The sequence below is a fragment of the Canis lupus genome, chromosome 1, assembly GCF_011100685.1.
Source record: "Canis lupus familiaris isolate Mischka breed German Shepherd chromosome 1, alternate assembly UU_Cfam_GSD_1.0, whole genome shotgun sequence".
In the NCBI taxonomy this organism is placed as follows: Eukaryota; Metazoa; Chordata; class Mammalia; order Carnivora; family Canidae; genus Canis; species Canis lupus.
The window spans coordinates 72,613,157-72,639,728 of NC_049222.1; the positions used below are offsets into that span (position 1 = coordinate 72,613,157).

The 26,572-nt window shown below is 39.8% G+C and overlaps 1 long non-coding RNA gene across 1 annotated transcript; it reads left to right on the forward strand.

The window, feature by feature from the left end:
* Positions 1-13,822: 13,822 nt before the first annotated feature.
* On the forward strand, positions 13,823-24,863 carry LOC119866418. Its single transcript, XR_005353143.1, has 3 exons — positions 13,823-13,870; positions 22,706-22,972; positions 24,696-24,863. It is a non-coding gene; the product is annotated as an uncharacterized LOC119866418 (long non-coding RNA).
* The last annotated feature ends 1,709 nt before the right edge of the window (positions 24,864-26,572 follow it).

A 26,572-nucleotide genomic window follows, 5' to 3' on the forward strand; every position in this document is an offset into this window, starting at 1 on the left:
TATGTATGGTTGTATCAGTCTACTTAGGCTGCTGTAACAAAATACCACAGAATAGGTAGTTTAGCAACAGATTTTTATTTCTCAAAGTTCTGGAGGCCGGGAAGTCTAAGATCAAGACCAAATTCTATTCCTGGTAAGAGCTCTATTCTTGGCTTACCGGCAGCTACTTTCTCACTGTATCCTCACATGATAAGAAAGAAGAGGAAAAGAAGGAGATAGTAAGAGAGAGGGAGGGAGGAGAGAGAGAAAAAAGAGACAGAGGCTGAGAAAAGGAGAGTGAGCAGTCTGGACTCTCTTCCTCTTCCTATAAGGGCACTAATCCCATACGGGGCCCTACCTTCATGGCCTAATTACTTCCCAAGGGCCCCGTTTCCAAACACCTTCACATTGGACTTTAAGGCTTCAACATATAAATTCTGGAAGGACACAATTTATTCCATAAAAATGGTCATGATGATACAAACACATGATTATTGATTTCCCTAAAAATAGTAATAAAACTAGAAGGGGAGAATGAGAATAGTGGAAAGGAAATTAAATCTCTGTCTCTTAAAAGAAACTTAATATATAATGCCAAAAATTGAAATAACAGAATAAGGCTACTTTTTTTTTAGTGATATGAAGGTAGCTATAGGGCTGACGGCCTCTCCTTGTGAGTGGATCTATGGTTCAGGAGAGGGCATGGCAGAAACTTGCTTTTTAAAAATTATTAGCCTTTTAGTATTATTGATTTTAATAATGTACATGTTCTTTGCTTAAAATAAAAATAATTAGAATTGAAAATACAGGTATTCTATACAATTTGTGTTTTGAGTAAAGTTGGGCCTTTTTGGTTCATTGTTTTACAAAAGGGCAGGGCTGAATGAAGCTTTTCACAATTATTAAGCTAACTAAATATGGAAAATAGTCCTTTGATTAATCAATCAACTAACCTAATTATTAGAGTTATAAACACCACCATATAAACCCCAAGAATTAGGTCAGATTTAGGAAATAAAAGTTAGTATTCCTATGCAATATTAAATACATATTATGCCAAAGTACTATTTATTATTGTTTATTTTAAATTCAAATTTAACTTGGCACCATGTATTTTATCTAACAATTCTACCCAAGAAATACATTATTCATGAAAATTGCCAGATGAAACACAGTGGGTGTAAGAGATGGAAGATTTTTCATTTGCTCATCCTCAGTGGAAGTGATTCAGAATTGAGCTCAAAGTATTTCTAGGGTGAGATCCTGGCATTACCATACTTTTTTTTTTTTTTTTTTGTCTACTGCAGTCCTCAGTCTGCCATAAGCAATTATAGCAAATGCACTTAGAAGAGGAAATGGTGAAGTTACAATCCTTGAAAAATGAATCTTGGCCCTCAGAAAAATGGCAAACAAGTTCTGAGGACTAAGAAATAACATGGTCATAAATGGAGCAAGTGTGCATTCCGTGATTTTCTATTTTGTCCAAAAAGCACAGCATTGTGGGCATTCTGAGCAGAAGCAATTTCAGTCTTTGGTTTTACAGTTTATTGTCCAGTTGTGACAATTATATCAGATTATTCTCTTCTGGAAATGTGAAAAAAAAATTTTTATTGTGGAAAATTTTAAACATATACAAAAGTAAAGAAAATAGTTTAATGAACCTCCACATTTCCATCATCCCAACAAGAATGGCTGGTCTTTCTTCATCTTAATTCCTACTCTTATCCCTCCCCAGTTATTGTGAAGCACATTCCAGACATCACCTAATTTCATCTCTAAATATTTCAGTATGTATTTCTGACATACGACTCTCTCCTTTAAACATAACCACAATACCCTCAACACACACGCTCTAAAATCAACAATAATTCCCAAAAAGGCACTTTAAATAAAAATTGCTAGATGAAACAGAAATGCTCTGCCAGGATGTTAGCCAACAGAAATCTTTCTGGTATTAATTAAACAATGTGGACAAACTCAAATACCATTCTGTTACCACTTCAGAGGAGGTAAATTCAAGCACTCCAATCAAGTATTCAAAGAGTTTGTCATTGTTCAAAGAAATATTACTATCATTCACTCACTCATGGATTCAACAGGTATTTATTAAATGCCTGTCTTGCTAGGCACAGGATACCAAGACCAACAAGACAAGGCCTTGTGGAGGGTGCAGGTTTGTGTCTAAGTACATGGGATTCAAAGCCGGAGGAATTGGGCATGAATAAAGGAGCAGGTAGTATGATTAATCAAAAAGTTCTGAAGGATATGTACCTCTTCTGAAGTTTCAGTAAAGGACTTTTTACTGGAGGAATGAGCATGAACAAAGGCATAAAGAAGACAAAATCTCCCATATTTGTTATTCTTCAAGAGTAAAGACAAGGCCTTCCATCTTTGCCAACCTGCTGCCCTGGCCGTGACACCTAGCACAGTACCTGGCACACAGTAGCTACTCAACTAGCATTTACTGAAGAAATGAATGTCAAATTCACTTCTTACCCAAGTGACTATTAACCCTCAGCCAGTCCTAAAACTCCTACATTACACTGTATTGTTTTCATACACAAAGGCTATACTACAGAATCCTGGCAATCACTGTAGGAAGACATAAGCATTCAGCTGTTTTACAATAAGGGATTGATTGTGCTGGGCATTTTCAGTAAAATACTGCTTTCCTCATGCTCTAGTTTCTTTCATAAGCTTAAGCAGTTAGTGGATGAATCTTTGCTGGTTCTCCTTCATTAGTTTAAAAGATGATCAAACCATCTGTGCTGCCCTAGCTGTCGTGACCTGCCCATTGGCCTTCTAATGGTCAGATATGAAATTTACTTCACTGACCATTTTCTCCAAAAATAAAAATCAGAGTGAAGCTTTGCTAATCCTGTGACTGAAATTTATTGCCACTGAAAGGAGTGTGTGTGTGTGTGTGTGTGTGTGTGTGTGTGTGTAGGGTTTGGAATTCTGAATTAAAACTTAAATAGCTCTCTGTAATCATTATAAGGACTGTATTGTCCTGAGTAAGATTTAATCCTTTCTGTTCCCTAGAAGAAAAAGTCTTCATATTTACCAGCTGGCCAGTCATGTAGTAAATTTGCGCGGAGTTATTTTACATATCATTTTGTTTATTTACATAGGCCCGATTAGACCCTTTTAAAGGCTTAACATAGTGTGGTTGCTGCAGACAGCTAGTTTACACCAAGTCCTTCTTGGCAGGACTTGAAAGCAAACAGTAAATGTTGTAAACAATTGTATGTGATTATACACTGCCAAATAATGTGCATCTGGGAAGACAAACAAAACTTATTAAACAGACAACAAATAGCTGAGGTAAATATCAAATATGTTAACTCTACAAAATACAGGACTGGATTTTGTCAAAGTCTTATTAACTCAGCACAGCTGGATTAAAATAAAAAACATTTAGACTTAAAAGCAGGGGATCCCCAAGTTAGAAAGTCTGGATTCTGTTCCTGTCTCCATCACTAATTCACTAAGTGACAGTGATTATTACTTTGATTTTTGTTTGAGTTTTCCCATCAATGGCAAGGAAATTTCAGGGCTGCTCCTGAGAGCACAGGAGAATGTTCACCATATGACTTCTCTGGAAATGAACAAAAGAGAACTGCTCTCTGGTCACCTCCCAATTTATCTTGCAATCTCCTAGACCTTGAAGTCCCCTGGAAATTGAGTTGGCCTAGGCAAAAACTGATGGAGATGACACTTGCAAGTTAGGTTACCACCATGGCCATGGCAAACATTGAGGGCTAGGCAACAATAGTGACTGATGACCAGCTCTGCTCCTGAGTGCATGTAGGAAAGAGAAGCAGGAATCCCGTGAGGCCATGGCAGCCCCAAAGCGTGTAGTCATGTGGAATGTGCTATCTCTCCAGAACCAGAGGCATTTGGAACCTACGTGTTTATGGCCAACTCTGAGTGGTTTTTTTTTTGTTTTTTTGTTTTTTTTTAATTTTTATTTATTTGTGATAGTCACAGAGAGAGAGAGAGAGAGAGGCAGAGACACAGGCAGGGGGAGAAGCAGGCTCCATGCACCGGGAGCCCGACGTGGGATTCGATCCTGGGTCTCCAGGATCGCGCCCTGGGCCAAAGGCAGGCACTAAACCACTGCACCACCCAGGGATCCCCTACTCTGAGTGTTTTTAATAGAACTTGCTTTAAAAGGAAAGCATTATTGATGAATCCTTGTCCCTCATTTTATCTACCCTTGTTCCTTTCCTGCCCATGCCCAGAAACCTCATCTTCCTAACACCCCAGTATTCCTACCCTTTTTAGATCAGAAATGTTCAACTTGGCTGCATGTAAGATTTATCCAAGGAGACTTTTTTTTTAAGATTTTATTTATTTATTCATGACAGACACACAGAGAGAGAGAGGCAAAGGGAGAAGCAGGCTCCATGCAGGAAGCCCGACGTGGGACTTGATCCCAAGTCTCCAGGATCAGGCCCTGGGCTGAAGGCGGCACTGAACTGCTGAGCCACCCGGGCTGCCCCCAAGGAGACTTTAAAAACCCCAATGTCCAGGCTTGTATGTCTAGAATCTCTAGGGCGGGACCAAAGCATTAGTATTTTTTAAGTCCCCTGGGTGGTTACAAAGTGCAGCCTCATTGTGCAGCCTCATTGAAAAGCACTGAACAAATGGTCCACATGGCTGATCATAATGTAAAGTAGCTGTGCTCCTTAATCTTGGAGATTCGCTTGAGACAACACTGGTAGTGATTTTAAATGTCGCATTTGCCTGGGCCACACTGTCTGAATATATCCCAATGCAACACGTCCCTTCCCTCCTCCTCCTCTTCATTCAAGCCACTAGCCTCTCTCTCCTCTACTTCTGCAATAGTATCTCCATTTGCACAGCACCCACAGTGAGCCTTTGAAGTATAAACCTGATCATTTATCATCCTGCTCATAATCCTTCACACTTAGAATAAAATCCAAGGTTATGACCACAGCCAATTGGCCCTGAGTGACTAACCCCTACCTCTCTCTAGCTTCATTGCCCCCTACTCTGCATTACTTGTCTGTAGCCTCTGTGCTATGCCTTTGACATGCCCAGCACATTCTCACTTCTGGGCCTTAGCCCTTGTTATTTCCTTCCTCCCACATATACATATGGCTGTACTCCCTTCTAGGATTTTATGCCTCACTGGATAACTTCTCTTGACTGTGTCCATCGCAACACTCCCTTCATCTTGGCCCCTTACCCTGCTATATTCTTTTTCATGGCTTATAGCCCTCCCAGAAACCATGTTACTTGCTAATGTATCTATTTCATGCCCATTTCCCCCCGACTGGAAAACATAAGCTCTAGGACTAGAAGTTTGCTTTGTTTGGCTGTAACCTAGTATCTGGAATAGTACCTGGAACATAGTAGGCACTCAATACATAATACATGAATGAATGAGTAAATACCCCTTACTTTCATTCTATTCTCATAGTTAAATATATCAGAATTACTACTCTATCTCAGAAAGAGGCTATTTAGATCAACCGGGTTTTTCAAATAAAACAACACATGGGTATGTTTTTGCTCTAATTCATTTGGCTTCCTTTATTTATTTTTTTAAAAGATTTTATTTATTTATTCATGAGAGAGAGAGAGAGAGAGAGAGAGAGGCAGACACAGGCAGAGAGAGAAGCAGGCTCCATGCAGGGAGCCCGATGTGGGACTCGATCCCAGGACCCCAGGATCACACCCTGGGCCAAAGGCAGGCACGCAACCACTGAGCCACCCTGGCTTCCTTTAATTTGGAACCCGTTTCCCTAGATCTCACCAGCTCGTAAATATATTGAGCCACATAAAACACCAATTTAAAAAAATATTTTGTTTATCTATTTGAGAGAGAGAGAGAGCAAACAGGGGGCAGAGGCAGGAGAGGGAGAGACAAACAGACTCTGCACTGAGCACAGAGCCCACATGGGGCTCAAACTCACAACCCTGAGATCACGACCTAAGCAGAAACCATGAGTTGGACATGTAATGGACTGGGCCACCCGAGCACCCGCAATAAAAATTTATTTTTATTTTATTTTTAAAAGATTTTATTTATTCATTTGAGAGAGACAGAGCACAAGCAGGGGAGGGGCAGAGGGAGACAAAGAAACAGACTCCTCACTGAGTGGGGAGCTTGACATGGGGCTCAACCCCAGGACCCTGAGATCATGCCCTGAGCTGAAACAGTTGCTTAAGTGATTGAGCCAGCCAGGTGCCCCTAAAAATTTGTTTTTATTGGAAAAGGTGATTGCCCCAAATTAGGGCTGTCAGATTTATCAAATAAATTATAAACTGTCTGGTTAAATTTGAATTGCTGATAAATGATGAATAATTTTTTAGTATCAGTACATCCCATGCACTTGGGAGCACACTAAAAAATTATTTGTTGCTTTTCTGAAATTTGAATTTGATTTGGTGCCCTGTATTCTATCTGACAATTCTAATCCAGAATGCAATGGAACTTGTTTTAATATGGGAACAAATATGGAGTCAGATAACCCCCATTTTAAAAAATATTTTATTTATTTATTCATGAGAAACACGGATTGAGAGAGGCAGACACAGGCAGAGGGGGAAACAGGCTCCATGCAGGCAGCCCAACGTGGGATTGGATCCCCAGTCTCCAGGGTCACGCCCTGTGCTGAAGGTGGCGCTAAACCTCTGAGCCACCTGGGCTGCCAGATAACCCCCATTTGAATCTTAGTTCAGTCATTTGCTGGTTATGTGAACTTGGGGAAGTATAATTTGACTTTGCCAAGCTGTAGTTTTCCCATCTCTAAAATGGGACACTAATAATATCTACTTTGTATGGTTATTGTGAGGTTTAAAATTTAAAACCATCTAAACCACTTAGTATATAGCATCTGGCTCATCACGAACAAAAATAATATTACTATCATCATTGTTACCACATGTAGGATCATCAACCATCTCAGATTTTTCCAGAACTGAGAGGTTTCCTGGGATGTGGGACTTTCAGTGCTAAAAATGAGGCCATTCTAGGTAAACTAGGACAGTTGGACATCTTAGTAGCTGCTCAGAAAAAGTTAAGCAGGATTATACTACTGCACTTACTTTAAGCTTTAAGTAATGCATGGGGATTGTTTTCTATCAGTTATCAAGAAATGTCTGGTTGTGATGGAAATTTTTGCAGCTTATATTTCAAAAATCAAATTTATTCCTATTTACCCTAGTCACATTTAGATCTTCATTACTGGAAAGAGGTGTGTTTGAATTCTATGTATTTGGAAGATCCTTCAAGGGGCACCATTAAGCGCTGATGAATACACTTTGAAATCATTAACAATTGAAATGGGACATTTGGCTGCCAAAAGTTCTGTGCATTTGTAGTTGAGTCCTTTGTTCTCTGCAACAAAAAAGACTGTTAAGAAACTACTTATTTCTTCCTCCACCCCTTTTTTTCCTTTCTTTCTTGTTCTTTCTCTTTTTCTTCCCTTTTTTTCTTTTTTCTTCCTTTTTTCTTTTTCTCTTTTCTTTCCTTCTTTCTCTCCTCTCTTTTTCTCATTTTCCCAATACAACTTGTTTTTGGCCACTCTGCACTGAGCAAAATGACTAGAAGGAAAACCTCACCTCAAAAGAAAGAATCAGAAACAGTCCTCTCTCCCACAGAGTTACACTAAACTCATATCTTTCAATAGTAACTCTGAACGTGAATGGGCTTAATGACCCCATCAAAAGGCGCAGGGTGTCAGACTGGATAAAAAAGCAGGACCCATCTATTTGCTGTCTACAAGACACTCATTTTAGACAGAAGGACACCTACAGCCTGAAAATAAAAGGTTGGAGAACCATTTACCATTCAAATGGTCCTCAAAAAAAAAAAAAATGGTCCTCAAAAGAAAGCAGGGGTAGCCATCCTTATATCAGATAAACTAAAATTTACCCCGAAGACTGTAGTGACAGGTGAAGAGGGACACTATATCATACTTAAAGGATCTATCCAACTAGATGACATAACAATCATCAATATATATGCCCCGAATGTGGGAGCTGCCAAATATATCAATCAATTAATAACCAAAATTAAGATATACTTAGATAATAATACACTTATACTTGGTGACTTCAATCTAGCACTTTCTACACATTGATAGGTCTTCTAAACACAACATCTCCAAAGAAACGAGAGCTTTAAATGATAAACTGGACCAGATGGATTTCACAGATATATACAGAACTTTACATCCAAATTCAACTGAATACCCATTCTTCTCAAGTGCACATGGAACTTTCTCCAGAATAGACCACATACTGGGTCACAAATCAGGTCTGAACCGATACCAAAAGATTGGGATCGTCCCCTGCGTATTCTCAGACCATAATGCCTTGAAATTAGAACTAAATCACAAAAAGAAGTTTGGAAGGACTTCAAACACATGGGGGTTAAGGGCCATCTTGCTAAAAGATGAAAGGGTCAACCAGGAAATTAAGGATGAATTAAAAAGATTCATGGAAACTAACAAGAATGAAGATACAACCATTCAAAATCTTTGGGATACAACAAAAGCAGTCCTGAGGGGGAAATACATCACAATACAAGCATCCATCAAAAACGGGAAAGAACTCAAATACAAAAGCTAACCTTACACCTAAAGGAGCTAGAGAAAAAACAGCAAATAGATCCTACACCCAGCAGAAAAAGAGAGTTAATAAAGATTCAAGCAGAACTCAACGAAATCGAGACCAGAAGAACTGTGGAACAGATCAACAAAACCAGGAGTTGGTTCTTTGAAAGAATTAATAAGATAGATAAAACACTAGCCAGCCTTACTAAAAAGAAGAGAAAGAAGACTCAAATTAAGAAAATCATGAATGAGAAAGGAGAGATCACTACCAACACCAAGGAAATACAAACGATTTTAAAAACATATTATGAACAGCTATACGCCAATAAATTAGGCAATCTAGAAGAAATGGACGCACTTCTGGAAAGCCACAAATTACCAAAACTGGATCAGGAAGAAATAGAAAACCTGAACAGGCCAATAACCAGGGAGGAAATTGAAGCAGTCATCCAAAACCTCCCAAGACACAAAAGTCCAGAGCCAGATGGCTTCCCTGGGGAATTCTATCAAACTTTTAAAGAAGAAACCATACCTATTCTACTAAAGCTGTTTGGAAAGATAGAAAGAGATGGAGTTCTTCCAAATTCATTCTATGAGGCCAGCATCACCTTAATTCCAAAACCAGACAAAGACCCCACCAAAAAGTAGAATTATAGACCAATATCCCTGATGAACATGGATGCAAAAATTCTCAACAAGATACTAGCCAAGAGGATACAACAATACATTAAGAAAATTATTCACCATGACCAAGTAGGATTTATTCCTGGGACACAAAACTGGTTCAACACTTGTAAAACAATCAATGTGATTCATCATATCAGCAAGAGGAAAAACAAGAACCATACGATCCTCTCATTAGATGCAGAGAAAGCATTTGACAAAATACAGCATTCATTCCTGATCAAAACTCTTCAGAGTGTAGGGATAGAGGGAACATTCCTCAACATCTTAAAAGCCATCTACGAAAAACCCACAGCAAATATAATTCTCAATGGGGAAGCACTGGGAGCCTTTCCCCTAAGATCAGGAACAAGACAGGGATGTCCACTCTCACCACTGCTATTCAACATAACACTAGAAGTCCTAGCCTCAGCAATCAGACAACAAAAAGACATTAAAGTCATTCGAATTGGCAAAGAAGAAGTCAAACTCTCCCTCTTCGCCGATGACATGATACTCTACATAGAAAACCCAAAAGACTCCACCCCAAGATTGCCAGAACTCATACAGCAATTGGGCAGTGTGGCAGGATACAAAATCAATGCCCAGAAGTCAGTGGCATTTCTATACACTAACAATGAGACTGAAGAAAGAGAAATGAAGGAGTCAATCCCATTTACAAGTGCACCCAAAAGCATAAGATACCTAGGAATAAACCTAACTAAAGAGGTAAAGGATCTATACCCTAAAAACTATAGAACACTTCTGAAAGAAATTGAGGAAGACACAAAGAGATGGAAAAATATCCCATGCTCATGGATTGGCAGAATTAATATTGTGAAAATGTCAATGTTACCCAGGGCAATTTACACGTTTCATGCAATCACTATCAAAATACCATGGACTTTAGAACAGAGAGTTAGAACAAATTATTTTAAGATTTGTGTGGAATCAGAAAAGACCCCGAACAGCCAGGGGAATTTTAAGAAAGAAAACCAGAGCTGGGGGCATCACAATGCCAGATTTCAGGTTGTCCTACAAAGCTGTGGTCATCAAGACAGTGTGGTACTGGCACAAAAACAGACACATAGATCAATGGAACAGAATAGAGAATACAGAAGTGGATCCTCAACTTTATGGTCAACTAATATTCGATAAAGGAGGAAAGACTATCCACTGGAAGAAAGACAGTCTCTTCAATAAATGGTGCTGGGAAAATTGGACATCCACATGCAGAAGAATGAAACTAGACCACTCTCTTTCACCATACACAAAGATAAACTCAAAATGGATGAAAGATCTAAATGTGAGACAAGATTCCATCAAAATCCTAGAGGAGAGCACAGGCAACACCCTTTTTGAACTTGGCCACAGTAACTTCTTGCAAGATACATCCACGAAGGCAAAAGAAACAAAAGCAAAAATGAACTATTGGGACTTCATCAAAATAAGAAGCTTTTGCACAGCAAAGGATACAGTCAACAAAACTCAAAGACAACCTACAGAATGGGAGAAGATATTTGCAAATGACGTATCAGATAAAGGGCTAGTTTCCAAGATCTATAAAGAACTTCTTAAACTCAACACCAAAGAAACAAACAATCCAATCATGAAATGGGCAAAAGACATGAACAGAAATCTCACAGAGGAAGACATAGACATAGCCAACATGCACATGAGAAAATGCTCTGCATCACTTGCCATCAGGGAAATACAAATCAAAACCACAATGAGATACCACCTCACACCATTGAGAATGGGGAAAATTAACAAGGCAGGAAACCACAAATGTTGAAGAGGATGCGGAGAAAAGGGAACCCTCTTACACTGTTGGTGGGAATGTGAACTGGTGCAGCCACTCTGGAAAACTGTGTGGAGGTTCCTCAAAGAGTTAAAAATAGACCTGCCCTACAACCCAGCAATTGCACTGCTGGGGATTTACCCCAAAGATGCAAATGTAATGAAACGCCGGGACACCTGCACCCCGATGTTTCTAGCAGCAATGTCCACAATAGCCAAACTGTGGAAGGAGCCTCCGTGTCCATCGAAAGATGAATGGATGAAGATGTGGTTTATGTATACAATGGAATATTACTCAGCCATTAGAAATGACAAATACCCACCATTTGCTTCGACGTGGATAGAACTGGAGGGTATTATGCTGAGTGAAATAAGTCAATTGGAGAGGGACAAATATTATATGGTCTTATTCATTGGAATATTTATATTCCCCATATAAATAATCGTGAAAGGGAATAGATGGGAAGGGAGAAGAAATGGGTAGGAAATATCAGAAAGGGAGACAGAACATGAAGACTCCTAACTCTGGGGAATGAACTATGGGTGGTGGAAGGGGAGGAGGGCATGGGGTGGGGGTGACTGGGTGACGGGCACTGAGGGGGGCACTTGACGGGATGAGCACTGGGTGTTATTCTGTATGTTGGCAAATTGAACACCAATAAAAAATAAATTTATTATTAAAAAAATACTTTTGATCCTGTTAAAAAGATACTATTTTGACTAAGTTAGGCTAAATAAAAATTATCAAAATTAAAAAAAAAAAGAAAAAAAGAGAAACTATTGTTTCACCGGTGAAGTGTTAATTTACACAGATACAGGATTGAAGCAGCAAATTTCGAGGATGTTATATCTTAAAGCTCTTAGGCCAGGAAAATGAGTAGGATGCTAAAACACTGTGTTATAATTGTGTCCCCTGATCATATAGGTTTTTTGAGCTGGTACTTGGTAATGTAGTTGACTTTGGAAAGGAATACATCCCTTTGGCAGGGACCTAGAGTAACAGACTGGTTATTTCTGTGCATTGAATTTCCACTTCTAGAGCTAGTCTCAGTCAAAGCATGGAAGACTTGGTCGAGGTTTAGGCCACATCTTGGTGATATAATGAAAGGGTATGGCCAACAGAAAGTAGGGAGAAAAGGAGACAAGCCCCACTTAGGCAACATCTTCATCTTATAAAAGAGGGAGTTGCTGGAAGAAAAGCTAGAGATTCAAGTGTACTATTTATTATGTTACAATATTTAAGTACAGTATATTATTTATTGTTAAACAATAACCCATAGAAAATTTAATAATGATCATCTAACTCTCAAGCACTAAGGAAGTAGAAAGAAGAAATGGGAGAAGCAAAAGTCAACTAAAACACCGTCTTTCTTACCAGAGTTAGTAAATAATCTTGTGTCAAGTCAAGAAATTATAAAATAAGCATAAAATACAAAGTCGTGATGGAAACCACCAGAAGAACTCAACACAGAAATCTCATTTTATTTTTTCAATGACTGGAACAGAGTGAGGGAGGTTTTGGGGGAGACTGCGGATTTCATCAGAAGCTGTTCTGTGTCACTCACTGTCATGAGCACAGACTGATAAAAAGTCGAGAAAAAGATGGTGCTATTGTGGCATAAAGATGTCGTCTTCCCATTCTTTTTAGGCAAAAAGTGAGCAATAGCCTCAGAATTATTTGTTTGGTGAGCTTTCGGAAAATTGAATTGTTGTTTACATTTGTTTTGTGTTTCAAGGGCCTTAGAAACTACTTGGCAAAGTTCAACTACTTAGCAAAGAGATATTTTAGAACAGGGAATGAGGAGGAGAGAGAGAAGAAAAGAAGCAAGTCCAGGGTCACTTCCTTGGTGCCATCAGTAGTGGAAATAGCTCCCACCAGGTTTAAATGTCAAGAACCTTAGTACTGACCCAAATGCTTGGTACACATGGAGAAAAACATCCTACCAGGTCTCCCCAGCCCCGCTCTGTAGCTTCCTGTCCTTCTTATTCTCTGCCTCTCTATACTGAGGCCCTGTTTATTTGGCACAAAGCAATTTGCAATTTTTCATTTCTCTTCACTTTTCGTCTGTATCAAATTTTTCCAGACATGAGTATTATCTTCAATGGGTCATTTGTCAGCTGCTGCATTTAAGGAGGGTATGCCATCTGCATGGGGGAAATGATTTTTTTTTTTAAAACCTAGAGCCTTTGGTCTCAACATCAAATCAAGGTTCCTTATTCTCAGTAAGTTCACTGCCAGAGAGAATAAGAATAAATCCCTCTCTGTCCAGCTGTTCGGTGAGTGCAAATAAGCAAGGGCTGTGAGTGGAAGACTTCTGCTTTGCTCTTCATTTTTCTTTCTGACTTGAATTGCATTTTCCTTCCCAATCAACAACTGTGATGGTTCAGCTTGCTCATATGAATTAAAAGCCTTCCACGCATAAAAGAGACCCTCTTAGGGTTAGAGAATCATGCCAAGCTCAGATACACTTGATAAGGGATATGTCTCCAGTCACTGTCAAATTGCCTTCTTTTGAATGCACTGTCTTTCCTTCTCATTCAAGGATTTCCTCCCAGCACTGCCTAGTCTCATATCATCCTGGGATTGCATTCATTTGCAAAGGGCCGAGAAGTAAGGGCTGGGCGGGCGGGGCGGGGGTGGGGGTGGGGAGTGGGCAGTAGTGTGAGCCTCTGATATAGGAAGCCAGGTGGGTTACACCTGTCTCTCTCTCCCCAACTCGCAGAAACTTTGAGCAATACAGACACTAAGCCCTCACAATTGTTGCTATGGCATTGAACTGTGATGACAATGACAGTTGTGACTTCATTGAAGAAGGCAGAACAGCTGGCAAGTCCTGGTGGGTGTGCTCCTAATTTGTGCGCAGATAGCTTTGTAGTTCACAATGGGTTCCGGCTGCAGTGACTCAAGCCAGACAAAAAAATGCCCTTCTATTGAAAATGTGGCTTCCTTCTCCCCATTGAAGTCAGTGTCAAAATTTGCTTTTGTGAGGGCCAAAGGGCTGAGTCCAATGGTTAAAAAAAAAAAAAAAAGGAACACACACACACACACACACACAAAAGGCAGCGTTCAAGGCCTACCACACTTTTCTCATGAATTCTGAATGCCCACGGCCTTTTCTTGGCTGATCAGTATACAGAACAAACTTGACAATCACAGATGTGATTTCTGAAAAATGCTGGCATCTCTAAAAAAGAGAATTCCTTAATTGCCAAATTAAAATTTAAGAATTCTTTCTATTTGAGAAATCACCTTTGGGTCTATCTGGAACAAGATGATGCCTTTCTAAGACTTCCTGAAATGAAAGAGCAGAGGTGTGTGTACATGGGCCTAGGTGGAAGTGGGGGAGATGGCTAACTAGGTAGTTAGCTTGTACCTGTTCAATTTTATAACCTGATGAACTGATCTTGCCTATCATACAATCCTTCTTTTATCATGTTAGTCCCTCTAGTGGACATCTGTCATTTTCTGGCCACCCAGTGGCCATTCTGTGTTGCTAACAGTACTTATATATTCCTTCAAGAAATCTCTTCCTCTTTCTGAGCCCTATGGCTTAAAAGGGATTGACTCCACCTTCTTCTCCTGGTGTGGACTCTGGCTTAAACACATCAGCTTTTTTCATTTACTTACACACTTCCCCCACTGGTTCCTAGATAAGCCAGTAACCCAGTCAGATCCATTGAGACACAAGGAGACATTGAGACTTCTGAGAAAGAAAAGCTTCCTTTTTCTTCCACAGGTGCTACCAGAAAAGATGTTCACTCTTCTGCTGGAAGGTGTAGGAGGAGATCTGGGGTCTGGGATTACTATAGTCATTTTGCTACCATAAGTGGAGAGCCTGGAGTTGCCAATGAGGAGGGTGGGCTGGGAAAGAGGGACAATATGGCATCTAAGGATGGAGCTGACATAGAGAAGATAGATTGAACCTCACTGGAGGCCAATATCACCTATAGATATTTTCATTATATAGGCCAAGAAACTCAGTATATTGTTTGGGCCAGGTCAAGTTGGCTTCTCTGTTGCTTATGATAAAAGAGTCCCAAGGACGTAAGTCCCCAGTTAAGAAACTTCTGTATCTTATCCATTGTCTACAAAAACAAGTTTAAGTTCCTTAGCTTTGCATTTGAGATAGTCCATAACTGGAACATGGCCAATCTTTTATTCTAGTAACATGACTTGTAACAGTTCCTGCTTATTTATCCCTCTTCTCTGCTTACCCATCCTTAAAGGTCACTGCCCTTAAATTTTACATCTTCCTTGATCCTTCTAACATATACTTATCTCTTTTGACCTCGTTTCCCCCTCATATTCTTTCCGTTCTTAATTTAAACTGCTGTATTTTTCTGCTCTTCTCATAGGTTGTCTTATGTTGTTAATCATTTTAATATGTGTTTAGCTTATCTTTTTGAGGGCAAGTATAATACCTTTCTATTAATGGCTATCTCCTAGCACCTAGGACCATGCCTTACCCATAGTAGGCATTAGTAATATGTTCTGGGTAGTTGGTAATAGTCACATGTTTTGACCAACATCAGCACAAATGGTTATGTCTGGGTAAGGCTAAGGACTCATATACTACTTAGATATATGAAAAGAATAAAACCAGAGGAGTCTGACTAAATAATTTTCACTTCAGAATTAAATAGGGCTACTCCAATTTAATAAAACCATTTATATGAAACATACTTGGTTAGTGGACTATAACCTAACTCTTAACTCTTCAAATCACAGGGTTCATGCAAACAAATGAGGTAAGCTGATTTGACTAATATATCTCTATTATGAAAGCCCACTGGAGCTTGCTCAGTTACAAATAGGTATCAAGTGGCCATGTAATACAGCCCTATAACTCAAGAGCCGCCTGTGGTCAAGAATATCTGCCAAGAAGGTGTGTGATTTGGCAGTCCCAATCCTCCGTTCTTTGTAAAGCCTTTGAGTGATGACTGGTCATTCAAGAGGCCTCCAGACCAAAAAGCCTGGAGAATGGCTATGTGATGCTGTTCACTTCATCATTTCCTGCATTGTTTCCCACCTATGTTCCTTCTGGCTTCATGGTGTCTGCTTACAAAGAGGAGTAAATGCTTGTATTCTGCTTGGCTTCCATGTAGATTTTATTGTGGCTCTGTAAAGCTTTATGACATTCTGTGGCATATTTCCCTGGCATTCCAGCATAACCCACAGTACAGTGGAAAGAAGCTGTCCGTAGCATTTCATAGTCTGAACATTTAATGACATCATTCTGTAAGATGAAGGGAAAGCTATAAGAAAAATCTAATTTGGCTTGCTCTAGCCACAGTTGCCTTAATTAGCCTCCATTTCTAATGTAATTAAAGGAATAAACCTAAAGATGGTTGGCCAGGAAAATTATGAGCTTTCAGGTATGCTTGGTTATGTAATTTTTCTGCTGGTAGAAAATGTTGTTAAGCCACAGATTTGCTCTCTATCTTGAGAACACAGACTAGAAGGAGAAAGAAAGGTACACACATAAATTTTTTAAAAGGCATTAATGTATGCTATGTGATACCATCTCTATCTTGGCATCTCCTTTTTTCCAGAAAGCATGAGCACTTTCTCTCTGCATTGGTTTCTCCTTCTCCTTGCTGTGAGCCTTATAACTTTGTGAAACATAAATAGGTAATACTGAGCTGGATTGTATCCATCTTTCACACTAAGCTGCATTGTCTGTGTTGGCATCCCTGTGGAGTAATCCTTAGGCAAAGAAGCATTTGGAACATCAAATAGAATAAGGCACATTTTCTCCTACGTGTGGGTTTTATTCTTCTAAGTAAATAGATGCTTCTAAAGCAGCCAAGTCTCCATTTGGTGTATCTGAGTAGGAGTCTGATATTTGCACTGAGAAATACTGAATTCCTAGAACACCAGGAGGTGATTCAAGAATTTTCTTATGAATCAGTTAGACTTTAAATCAATTATTTGCATATTCATGAGCAGATATATTTCTCTAGTATACCCTAAGCATGAAGAAAAAGAGCATCAGCTATCAACTCTCCCTTTTCGATGGGCATGTCTTGTGATACTCAAGGATCTTGGGTGATTCTAAGATCACTTAAGCAGATTGGACAGAAGGCCCTTGGGGCAGCTAACTACCCAGACCTTTAATATCTGTGGAATTAGAATAGTCACAGCCTTGCTAAGGTCTCTGGTATGCTGTGATCTGTGGAGTTGAATCATATGCTGTAAGTCAGCAAGTTACTGGCTAGTTGGTGGGCCTACCCAGTCACCAGCATCCCCTTCCAAAGTATCTTTGTCGCTCTTTAACTCATGTAGGATATGCAGTGACTCTGATGACCTGCTATAAGAGTTTGTCTAGAAAAATGGCAACTTCTCCCCCCTCAAGAAGTTGCCTTGGCCCCCATAAAGACCATGAATACTGCCAATAGATATGAAGAAAAAGTGAAAAGATATAACAAAGGAGCGATATTTATGATCAATCTCTTGAATATCCAGGCGACAGGGCAAGCCACTTCACCTCTCTATCTGAGTTTTTTTTTTTTTTCTATCTGAGTTTTATTTTTCCTTCCTTTCTTCGTTCCTTTCTACATCCCTTCATTTATTCAACAAGTATTTGTAGACTACCTACTATGTTTCAGGTGCTGGTCTAGGCACCAGGGATATAATGGTGAACTAAACAAAGTCAGTGTCCTCATGGAGCTTATACTGGTGGAAAGAGAGCAGAAGACAGACAGACAGACAAGAAGTTATAATACCTGAATACTTTTAAGTCAGTTCAGTGAGACAAATGAAGCAACTTTATTCCGATTCTACAGATAAGATTTATATTTAATTGCATGAAAATAGGGAGTCTACCTTTTAATTAGCTTTTATGAAATATTCTGAAGGGCTTATTCTGATGCTTTTCCTAGTGCAAATTCAAAATGACCCAGAGGCAGAAGAGGAAAAGAGGGAGAGCCTCCACTTACTAACTACATTACCTACAGAACTCATTTAGCTTCATAAACTCAGTGTGGCAATAACACTTTCCTAATTACTTCTTGGGTTAATCTAAGAACCAAACTAGGGTGAGCTCTGGGACAGAGCACTGAAAATACAAAGGCATGTCGATTGGTGTAGTGATGTCAGTGACAAGAAGCAGAGGTGGGGAGTAATGAATATATGGTCATTTCTCCCTGAGTTTCTTTTCAGATTCTAAGGGAGTCCAGATTTGACTTAATATGGCACCATTGACAATTTCAGAAAATGTGTTGGACACCATATACCTAAACCCGATTATTGACAGACACTGTTCCCTATGGACTCACTTAATTCCTTGAGGGGAACATCACTTCCAGCAATGGGCATTACCAGACCAAACTGACGAATTTGATAAAACCCTACCTCACCAGCATCTCTGCGGGAATTCTTACTCAATTTGCATTTGCCTTGTGTTCTTTAGCACCAATATTAATATTTAAAGATATATAAATGATTGTCATTAATGGAAATTAAACAGAGTATTGGTGAAATAAAACTGTTGATAGAATATATCTTCCTTGATTCTCAATCTGTTTTGGATTGAAGACAAGAAAAGACATATTAGCAAAAGAAAAATTGGCCTAAATGTGAGAATACTTGGCTTTAAATATATATATATATATATATATATATATATATAATCTCATTAAGTATTCAGAGAATGGCAAGAAGCCAGGAAAGCACTCAGTGGAGATTTCCATTCCACTCCCCACGTCTTGTTTGCAGAATGTGTACTTTTTGTCTTAAAGCACCATGTTCCCAAGTTGAGAGAGTAGTCTTTCTTACTTCTATGTAAATAAAATAGTTAACTATGAAACAACCAAATTTTGATAGGAAAGACAGATAAGTAGATTAATGAAAGTTAAGCTAACAGATCCTTTTCCTCTCTAAGATCTTGTCCTTGTTAGGGACGACAGTCAAGCTGAACCAATGCAGCTGAAAGCTAATTGACTTTGTTATTCCCAAAGCATGGGAATGAGGCTGGTAAAGAGACCAGGATCAGAAGTCATACAGGAATGGAATGATTTTTATTGCTTCTGTTATATGTGTGAGGGTAAAAAATTGCTTTCAACCCAAAAAAACATGTATGTCATGACACAGCAATAAAAAGGGATAAATTGCTGATAGGAGAAATAACACGACTGAATCTCACAAGAAGGCACAAAAGAGTGTATACGGTATAATTCCATTTATATGAAGTTCAAGAATATGCAAAACCAATCTGTGAAGAGGTCAGAACAGCGATTGCCTCTGGGAGGGGGGTATTGACTAGAAAGGGGCACAAGGGAACTTTCTGGGGTGATGGGAACATCTTATATCTTGATCTGGTAGAGAAGTTTATACACACATGTGAAGTTATTGAGTTGTACCTTAAGATTTGTCCACTTTACTGCATGCAAGTTATATCTCATTTACTTTTTCTTTTTCTTTTTTTTTTTTTTTCATTTACTTTTTCAAAAAGGTCATCACATTTAGGAGCCACCTGAGGATGCTGTTATTTGTAATAGTAACAATGATTGATAGATTTTTAACATTTGCCAATCTACAAAAGACTTTCATATGCATTATCTCTTGATTCTTAATAATCTTTTTATTTTTAAAAATATTTATTTATTTATTTATTTGAGAGAGAAAAAAAAAACACAAGAGGGGGAAGGGGCAAAGGGAGAGGGAAAAGCAGACTTCCCTGTTGAGCAGGAAGCCATGTGGGGCTCAATGCCAGGACCCAGGGATCATGACCTGAGCTGCAGGCAGAAGCTTAACCAACTGAGGCACTCAGGTGCCCCTATTTTTAAAAAATTTTATTTATCCATTTGAGAGAGAGAGAGAGAGAGAGGTGAGGGGCAGAGGAAAAGGGACAAGTAGACTCCCCACTGAGCAGGGAGCCCAATATGGGGCCTAATCTCAGGACCCCAAGACCACAACCTGAGCCAAAGAAAGATGCTCAATGGACTGAGCCACCCAGATACCCCATTATCTGTTGATTCTTATAGGCATCTTTGATGTTAGATGAGGAAAGTGAGGAGGAGAATGTCCTTCTTGTCCCCATTCCAACAGCCCAGGAATACCAGAGTGCTTCAGTAACAATGTTTCTTAATGGAGCCACAGATGGCATTTGATCAAGACATGTCTTCATTGTGTGGCTCAGTTCCATGAATTGGAAAACATGTGCTGTTTCTGGCAAATGCTCTTCCATGAAGGCCATTGGGCTGACCAGAAACACCTTTGCACATATTCAGACACCCCAGGAGCACACTACAGCCCTTGGCTTAGACCCTTGGGTTTACTACATTCCTGGATAATGGGACCCGAGTGTGAGTTAACTCCTAACTCACAGGGGACCTAGAGCTCCCCTATGACATGTTTTTTTGGGCACTCATGCAAATGAATGGGATATTGGGCAGGGGGCTCTGGTTGGAGCCACTGTCCTTGCATTGGCTTGAGATCTACCACATATATCCTTTCACCTTATTCATGGCCCAGAATCACTAGGCTATCAATGTGGTTTTGGGGTGGAGCTTTAGCCCACAGTTTAATCCCTGGGGGTTCAATGGTCTAAGCATATTCCTTTTGTATTGCTCCACTAGGATCAATATCTGGAGCTCCCTTTAGCTCTGGAACACAGAGGGTTAGCCAGGATTCCTAAGTCTGCTCCATTCTCTCAGAAGCAGAGCCTCCACTTTGTAGAATTTTTGTGGGGCCTTCTGCACTAGAGGGGGCTGCCGAAGGTCACATGAGATTGGTTAAGGGCTTGAGACCATCTCTCCTTGCCTAATTAACTCTTGCTCTCCATCTGCCACACCCTGGGTTGGCAAACCATGGCCCATGGTCAAAATCTGGCCCACTGCCTCTCAGCTCAAAGATGTTTTTAAAAATATTTCAAAAGGTTACATTTAAATTGGTTATATAAGCATCTGTACAAAATATCCTTGATTTGTCTCATGGCTCACAAAGTCTAAAATATTTACTGATGGTCTTTATAGAAAGATCTTACTGACCTCTGCACTGCCTTTATGCTTTATTCCAGTTAGTATTCAGTAGAGCTCTGACAGAGTCTGTGAACAAAAGCTCCCCAGTTGGGAGCACTTGTGAACTTTTTTTAAAAGCTGCAAGAATGGGACAATAAAGAGATCAATTCTATTAAGATATCAACCAAACCTATTAGGGAACAAGGAGAGTTAAATGCTGATGTAGAGACAATCAAGCACATATATGGTGCCATCATTTAATTTATTAAAACAAATTTTTAATTCTAGTGTAGTTAACATACTGTGTGATATTAGTTTCAGGTGGTACAGTACAATGATTCAACACTTTCATCCATCACCCGGTGCTCATCATGACGAGTGCCCTCCTTAATCCCCAGCACCACTTTAACCTGTTCCCCCACCACCTCCCCTCTAATAACTTGCCATATCATTTTCAATCAAATAGCTGCATTTGATTGTCTTCTTACCTATGTCCCTTTTCCCCGACAGCTTGAGGACCAGCTCCTATACTGAGCTGGTTGACATTAAGAAGATCACTCAAGAAATGGCAGAACATTGATATAAAACTTCAACAATCTGCTTAATTGATTGGATTTTCACCTTGGGGTTCTTATTGCCACAGACCATTCATCCATCAACAGGCATGAGTGAACAGAGATAGAGGACAGAATAGTCCACTCTCCTGAGGAACTCAGTGACAGGCAAACAGACATTCACTCAGCAGTTGAGACAGAAGTGAGGGGAGAGATATGTGACCTTGCTGGGACAGAGAAGGTGAAGCCTTCCAGTAGTCTAGGTCTTGAAAGATGAGTCCACCCTCCCAGTGATCAAAGATGAGGGAGAAGGGCATTCTAGGCAGAGAAGAGCATGAACATCTATTGTGTGTGTGTGTATATATATATATATATATATATATATATATACACAAAGTAAAAAATATATATATATTTTATATATTTTTTTACTTTGTGTCTAAAAAGATATATATATCTAAAGATATATATATCTAAAATATATCTAAATATATATATTTATATCTATCTATCTATATATTTTATATATATTTTTTACTTTGTGTCTAAAAAGATAAAGTTTATGAAGGCATGGAAGCAAGACAGAACTTGGAGTGTTAGAAAACAGTAGGGAATCTAGCCTATAAGGTATCAAATGTCAGGGCAAGTGAGGAGCCTGGAGATAGGGGCCAGCCCTTATAGGCTGTTGTCTTAGGTTGGGTTCCCCTGGCAGCCAACCCTGAGACAACATGAGGTAGGTTAGAGATAGTGTGACTCTTGCTACTTGTCCCCCTGAGACAGGTGGAGTCTTATTCCCAATGCTTTAAATCTGGGCTGAATGAATTTAGTGACCCATTTGAGAATGCGGTAGAAGTGCCATTAACAATTTTTTTTTATTGGAGTATAAGTGACACATAATGTTATATTAGTTTCAGGGGTGCAACATAGTGATTCAACAAGTTTATACATCGTGCTATGCTCAGGACGAGTGTAGCTCCCATCTGTCACCATACAATGCTGTTGCAATACCATTGACTATATTCCATATGCTGCACCTTTTACCCTGTGACTTACTCATTCTACAACTGGAAGCCTGTATCTCCTCCCCTTCACCCATTTTGCCCATCTCCCCAACTCTCTCCCCTCTGGCAACCATCAGTTTGTTCTCTATATTTATAGGTCTGATTCTGCTTTTTGTTTATTCATTTGTGACTGGGACTGCTGAGACTAAGTCACAGCTTCTGCCTGAGTCTCATGGGACATCCTCTCTCTGGGATCCCTGAGCGGCCAACCCTAAAACTGCCATGTCAGAAAGACCACATGGAGGACAACAGTCCCAACTGAGTCCAGCCTTCGAGCCATCCCTGAAACCCCTTCAAAGCCGCAGACACAGGAACGAAGCTGACTCAGATAATCTGGGCTTGCCCAGTTGTTCGTTGAATACCAGTGAGTAACTTTAATCATGGCACATGGGACAGAAGACTTTGCTGAGCCCTTCCCAAAGCCCCGACCAGAACGTTGTGAGATAAAAGAAAATAGCTGTTGTTTTGTCACTAAGTTTTGAGGCAATTGTCATGCCTAGCAATAGATAGCTGCATTAATTGCCTAGGGCTGCTTAACAAAGTACCACAGACCCAGGGGCTTAAAACATAGAAATTTATTATCTCACAGTTCTGGATGCCAGAAATCTGAAACCAACGTGTCGGTATGCTCTCTTTGACGGCTCTATGGAAGAATCTGTTCCATGCTTTTCCCTTAGCTTGTGGCGTTGCTGGCAATCCTTAGAGCTCCTTGCCTTGTCGGAGCTCACTCCGATTTCTTCCCTTGTCATCACATGGCGTTCTTCCTGTGTGTCTCTGTCATCACATGATCTTCTCTTCCCCTTGTGTGTCTCCTCTCTTCTAATACACGTCATCATACTGGATGGATTAGGGCCCACTCTGACCAAGTGGGACCTCATCTTAATTACATCTGTCAAGAAATAAGGTCACATACACAGGGACCTAGAAGTTAGGAATTCAATATATCATTTTGGGAAACACAATTCAACCTACAACAATAACAAAAGCACAAAGATTTGAATACAAATAGTTTAATTTGGGCAGGAGTGATTCTAGGAAGGAGGAGTGAGGAAGCAAGACAGGGAAGGGAAGGAAGCAAAAATAATGTGCATTATGGAGCAGATTGCTACTGTGGGCAATTCAGGTCGATTCCATTGGGAAAAGTTGGGAGATATTATGGAAAATACCTCAAAGTTATTCTCTCCCTCTTCCCCTGTTTCCCTGCCCCAGGGACCAGGAAGATGGAGAATTTATCCTTTAATTCCCATTTATCACTGAGTGAGGGCTGCTCCCTAGGAGCATTAATTTCCTGGCACTTATGGCCCATTGCTCACAACTAAGAAATCCCTCAAGTGAAGAGCAGCAGGTGCTTACAGTTGCATGCTTTGGGCATATCCTGGAACAGCCAGCACTGGGGATATGAGTGTGGCACTGATCATCTTTGTGGTAGCCAAGCTGAAGAGGTGAAATTTTGTTCTAAGTGTGTGGGGGCTGGAGGGAGTTGATTGAGCTATTTAATGCAGCACAGCATTGTGCTTTTTTTTTTTTGAGCATTGTGCTTTTATTTGAATTATAAATCACTCTGATGGGACTGAAGGGGGCTACACTCTCCAGTTAAGAAGCTGTGTCTATAATCCAGGGGAGAACTCATTAAGGCACAAGCAAGTGCAATGATAGGTCAGATATAGAGGAAGGGATGGACTCAAGATATATTTAGGAGGTAGACAACAGGAAATACAAAAGGAAAGGAAGGATAAATTTGAGGAACTCCTAGGACCCTAAAGGAACTCTTTAACATTGAGCTAAGCTAAAAGTGAAATCTTATCTTTCATGCAGAGAGAATATAGATGTGATTGTAAACTGCCTCGGGCCTTTGCACAGGCTCTTTCTCTCCCTGCAACATCTTCCCCCCAACAGTCTCATGACTTACTCCCCAGCATGTTGTAGGTCTTTGCTAAAGAGGCCTTTCCTGATTGCTTAATGGAAAATTGCACTGTCCTTCCTCCCTTTGCCCCATTCTGCTTTACCTTTCTCTACTTCTTAAACTTGGATATACATTCATTTTAATTGTGCATTTGTTTACTGTCTCCCCCACTCTCTGTCTCTAGAATACAATGACAGGATTTTTATCTGTGGTAGCTTCATCTCAGCATCTAGAACAGGACCTGGCACATCGAAGGAAGTCAATATTTGTTGAATGAATGAACAATGGAAAAAATTGTTGAACACAAATGGACTATAGCTTCTTCTGTTTTCTAAGAAGGAGGGGTGATGGCAACACAGTTTATCCTTCCAAGGGAAGGTAAAATTTCTTTATCACTCCATTTCCCCTGCAGAGTGATGGATGAAGAAGAAAAGAGACATCTGCTTGGCCCAAGTGCAGGTAGCACTGTTATATATGCAGGAGGAGGCCTCTTAGGGAGTGTAGCCAGAGACAAGGGTGAGTGCAGGCAATGTTGGTTTTCAGAGGGAAATAGATCAAAGAGCAGAGAGGAAAACTTAACTCAGTGACTCCGTTTTATGGTGTTTGGAGTTTCTGTAAACCCACTCTGTTTCCTTACAAATTTGAACAAAGTCTGCTACAAGCACAGGCCTTGTGTGAAGTTTTGGGGAGAAATTGAGGAAAGGACCCAAATTCCACACCTGGGTTGCTACATTATGGTGCAGGGGGAGCAAGTAGGGAACCTGAGATGACCCAGAAATGGGACTCAGAGAAAGCAGAATGATGAAGTTGGGGATGGCCCTGAGAATACAGAGCCCCAAGAATTTGTGGGAAATTCAGGAAATGCTTTGGAATGGATATTGTCACCCCTGTCACATGGATTGCCATGATACACCACATGCATATGGCATTCTATAATTCCCCAAATATTTTCAGACACTACGTCATTTTGATTTTCACCTTATACGACAGGATGGTTGGGTAATTTAGCCAAGATCACATGTGTGTCAGAGCTGGAGCTCAACGTTGGATCTTAAGACTGCAAGTCAAATGCGTTACCACATTATTCTTGGCTGTTGCAGATACCATATTTGAGCTTTGAGCTGTTTTAAGTGGCACAATAACTTGATACTTATGTCTGGGCACAGCTTTGAATCCTTGTTCTGGGAGGCTGGTCTGCAGGAGGGAGCCTCCAAGCTAGTGAGTGAACCTGGCCACTTGTCTGGCAACCACAGCTCAGCTCATTTCCATTGTTCCATCGTGTGGCACATACTGGAGGGTTTGCAGAGTTGGAAGACCTTAGGATCTATCTAATGCAAAGGGCAAAGGGCCAGACTTCCCTTTTCCACAATGTTTTCAGGAAGGAAAATTAAGAGATGCTTAAAAAAATGAAATGATTTCAATTTCTCATAATGTATTTGGGTCTTTCATGGTTAAAAGCATGAATGGAGCATAAGTCTGGGTTTGGAAAGTGTGGGAATATATATTTCCACAATCTTTTCTCCATTTAAGCTGTTGCTATGACATCTTACCCAAAGTATCCTGACTCTTTTCCCAAGAGATTGCTCTTCTGGGAAAAAATGCAATGATACTCAAGTTAGAAATGGAGTGTGCCACAAATTATACTCAACTCTGCTTCCTTGGGTTGAGGAAGGAAGGTGTTTGTAGTTATAGTTACAATTGGAGCAAAGATATTTTATATGGACTTAAATTAAAATGTGGGAGAAATGCCACTTAAAATTTTCTTTAACATATATGCTTATGAATCCGGCTGTGGAATGGGAAATAAACATCTATTTTTTAATTCAAGTAATAACCCACAAAAAGAACTCAGAGTGGCAATGGCATGAAACTTAGTTATTTACCCAGATCCATTATAACTATTTTTTCTATCTTTCTCTGGATGGATAGAGCCCCAAAGGTAAATTCATGGAAAATTAACACCGAATCTGTTTCTGGTTAGTGAAACTAAGTAAATGGGATTTGGGGTTATTTCTTTGCTTTCTTCCTTGTACTTTTCTTTTTTTTTTTTCCTTGTACTTT